The sequence below is a fragment of the Aegilops tauschii genome, chromosome 1, assembly GCF_002575655.3.
Source record: "Aegilops tauschii subsp. strangulata cultivar AL8/78 chromosome 1, Aet v6.0, whole genome shotgun sequence".
In the NCBI taxonomy this organism is placed as follows: domain Eukaryota; kingdom Viridiplantae; phylum Streptophyta; class Magnoliopsida; order Poales; family Poaceae; genus Aegilops; species Aegilops tauschii.
In genome coordinates, this window is record NC_053035.3 from 462,121,662 (window position 1) to 462,125,565 (window position 3,904).

Genomic DNA, 3,904 nt, shown 5'->3' on the forward strand with positions numbered 1-3,904 from the left:
CAGAGAGAAGTGATATCGACCACCTCTCCTTCTCCGAGATATTGGTCGAACAACAAGTTCTCGTATATCTATCCAACACTACCGGCTACATATATACAATAATTATCTCTTACAATATAATCTCCTAATTATATTGTAGGAACACAGGGTCCACATAGTATTCTCCGTTTTCAGCGATCACGTGGTCAAGGAAGAATGCCCCCAATTCCTCTTAAATTCCTCGCATACGATCTGGTGCTAGGAGTTGATCCCGCTTCCGAAAAATCTAATTTGAAGAAGGGGGTCAATACATATATATATGAATAAATGAAACTCAACACAAATGATGGTAATAAAATAAAATTTTGAATATTATTGCTTACGCACTTCATATTGTTCTTCAGTGTAGCCCCGCTCACAGGTATGGTAGCGGATGGACTCGCAAATGTAGTATCCACAGTAATTATTCCCGGGTTGCTGCCACAACCACTTTACAAGAAATAGAGGTTAATCAAACTGATAAGCAAGCATGCTAAATGGTATTGATCAAACTAGCGCTTGAATCACTAGGAGATGCGCGGAACATGCTACTATAGTACTTACTTTCGGGTGTCTAAATTGCAGCTGGTTCGGCAGTCCCGGGGCTTTTGAGGTGAATTTTCTCCAAACCCTGCCAGACAAAGAAAACAATTACTTGATATCAGGAAATGAACAAAGTTGCTGATATGGTGGATAATGATCGATTTAACTTACTTCTGGAGCATTTGAGTCATGTTCGCATAGTCCTGAGGATCTTTTCGTCTCGAGTCTAAGACGGTTACTACTCCCGGCTCAAGCTTAATCTCTAGGAGAATATAGTGGAAGCTGCGCATGCATGCATAAGTCATCAATTACATTACCATAACCTGGACTAATAAGGGAAACCGAATATGCAGAAGACAGTAACACTCACTTGAAGTTGTAAGGAAAGAGTATTATTTGTTTTGATTTATTACCAACGATTGTAGCAAGTTGGCCTCGGTATCTTTGACATGAAATTTAACCTGATAATCATCTATGAGATTTGTGTTAATGAACCCAATATCACCGATTTGTCTTTTCTTCAATTCGGCGATCTTCAATCTGCATAATATAGTGAGGATAAGTATAAATACATGCAATGAAAGAGCTGACCTATATAGAGAGACTTAATGACAGAAGTAGTACTACTTACAGACAGTAGCAAGTGATCGTTGTTTTATCGAGGGACTTTAGATTGTAAAACTGGAAGAAATCCTCAAATGGAACATGCAGCAGTTCAATTCTAACGAGGTCATGCTCCGGTTTAACTCTCAGCGTTAAAGTACTCATCCCATCAGACTCTCTGCAGGTTTTCATGTACCAATCATGTAGTCTTCGCATCATCGTGCTTAGAGATTTGACATCTTTGACGAGAGGCTTCCCGTAATGGTATTTGTGTTCGTCCACCTCCATGATTTCATAATGTACATCGTCGGGCAGGTAATCTCCAAGATCGGTATAACCGGGCACCATACCCGGATCATTAGCGACGATGTCTTTTGACACCTTGAGCGGGGGGCACGATTGGTTCTCTTGTTCGCCGAGCTGGGCAATTTTTTTCCCAGCTCGTCGTTCTTTCATCCTTTTATCACTGACAGTACTTCCCGACCGCTCCGCTTCGGCATATGCCTTTGCAAGAACGCGCTCATAGTTGCCTTTTGGCGGAGACTTTGGTGGTTTTGTCAGGGCAGCCAGAGTGCGCTTTGCTTTCACCGGATCTACCTTCTCCTCCGGAGGTGGATGTTTCTTTGCTTTGACCCCTTCAAAGAAGTTCTTCACTTCGGCTCGCACGATCTTCGCGTTCTCCTCCTCGGTCCTCTCATATGGTAACTTCTCTGGAGTCTTCAAAGAAGGACCGAATCTGTATTGCCTCCCGCCTCTGGCAGCTGTACTGCTAGACGCCAGCAGAGCAGACGGAGCGGCTGCGGCTGTCTTCTTTCCTTGCTTACGAGGCGGAGGAGAAGGACTACGACGCGCCGGAGCAGCCGCAGCGGCGGCGGGTCTCTTCCGCCCTTGCTGACGAGGCGGAGAAGGAGGAGGTTGGCTGCCCTGGCGCGCCGGCGCTGGCGGAGAAGGAGGCGGAGGCCGCCACGCGCCGAAGAAGGAGGCTGAGTGCCCTGATCACTCGCCGGAGGAGGAGGCGGAGGAGGAGGCGGAGTGCCCTTACTCGCCGGAGCCATCCAGTTCGGAAGCTTGATGAGCTCCTTCCGCCATAGGCATGGAGTCTTCAGAGCTAAACCCAGCCGAGTCTCCCCTTCACCGGTAGGGTGGTCAAGCTGGAGGTCCTCAAATCCCTCCGTTATTTCATCCACCATTACCCTAGCATATCCTTCTGGAATCGGCCGGTAGTGGTAGGTTGCGCCGGGTTCAGTAGGTAAAACAGAGCCAACAGCCGCCTTGACTTTCAAGTTCTGCCATTCCGCCATAAGGTGGCAATGTTGAGACTTCGTGATAGCATCCACGGGGTAGCTAGGAGTAGCCGCATGCTCCAGCTGAGGCAGCTTGGTGGAAGCCACGCTGCTTCTACGCTGAGATGGCGGTGTAGCTTCGGGGGCAGTTTCGGCATCTCTATTGCCGTCTCGTTCCTCTAGCACTTGAACCCTTTCGTGCAGACGCTGAATTTGGATCTGCTCCACTTTTTTCCTCCTCTCCTGGGTTTTGTAACCGCCCGCGTCCGGAAAACCAGCCTTCCACGGAATGGAGCCTGGCGTGCCTCGTGTCCGCCCAGGGTGCTCAGGATTCCCGAGGGCCATTGTGAGCTCGTCGTTCTCTCTGTCTGGAACGAACGTCCCTTGCTGCGCTGCATCGATATAGTGCTTAAGCTTCTTGACGGGTATTGCAAGTTGCTCGTCCGTCCAACGACACCTCCCTGATACAGGGTCCAAGGTTCCGCCAGCCCCGAAGAACCAAGTCCGGCAACGGTCTGGCCAGTTCATTGTCTCTAGTTCGATCCCTTTATCAAGCAGTTCCCTCTCAGACTTGGCCCACTTAGGCCGGGCTTTGAGGTAGCCACCTGACCCCGTGCGATGGTGAAGCTTCTTCTTCGCAGCATTCTGCTTGTTTGTCGCTGACATCTTCTTACTCTTTTCCGATGTCTTGTGGGCCACAAATGCGGGCCAGTGATCTCTGATCTTCTCATACCGGCCGACGAATTCTGGTGTCTCTTCTTTGTCGACAAAAGTTTTCAGCTCATTCTTCCACCTCCTGAATAGGTCTGCCATCTTCTTAAGAGCATGAGACTTGATTAATTGCTCTATAACTGGCTTCTCCGGATCCTCCTCTGGCGGTAGGGTGAAATTTGCCTTCAGCTCAGTCCAAAGATCATCTTTCTGCATATCATTGACATAAGACACCTCAGGGTCTTCCTTCTTAGGCTTATACAATTGGTGGATGCTGATCGGGATCTTGTCCCTAACAAGAACCCCGCACTGAGCAGCAAAAGCATCCTTTGTCCGGAGGGGTTCAATCGGTTGGCCGTCGCGCGTGATTGCTGTGATCTCAAACCTTTCATCCGAGCGCAACTTTCTCTTCGGGCCTCGTCTCTTTACCGCAGTTGTGCTCGATCCAGAGGGCTAGAAAAAAGAAGAAAGACGAGTGTTAATTAATATGTGTACATACCAAAACAATGAATGCATCAATTAGCTAGTCAGCACAGGCTTAACTAATATATTTACCTGGCCGGACTCTGTTCGGTCACCGGAGCCGTCACCACGGGCTCCTTCTTGCACCAGCATTGGGTCACCGGAGCCATCATAATCATGTCTTTCCTCCTCCACTCTTCGATCACCGCAGCCTGCTTCTTCACCCTGTTCTTCCAGACCATCATTGTCGTTAAGATACGACAAGATATCACCTCCGGCTAAGA

General features: G+C 48.6%; 1 long non-coding RNA gene across 1 annotated transcript; it reads right to left on the bottom strand.

The window, feature by feature from the left end:
- Positions 1-218: 218 nt before the first annotated feature.
- Positions 219-913, bottom strand: LOC141025546 (uncharacterized). Its single transcript, XR_012187261.1, has 3 exons — positions 583-913; positions 367-468; positions 219-265 (listed from the first exon to the last, which is right to left on the bottom strand). It is a non-coding gene; the product is annotated as an uncharacterized lncRNA (long non-coding RNA).
- Between the last annotated feature and the right edge of the window lie 2,991 nt (positions 914-3,904).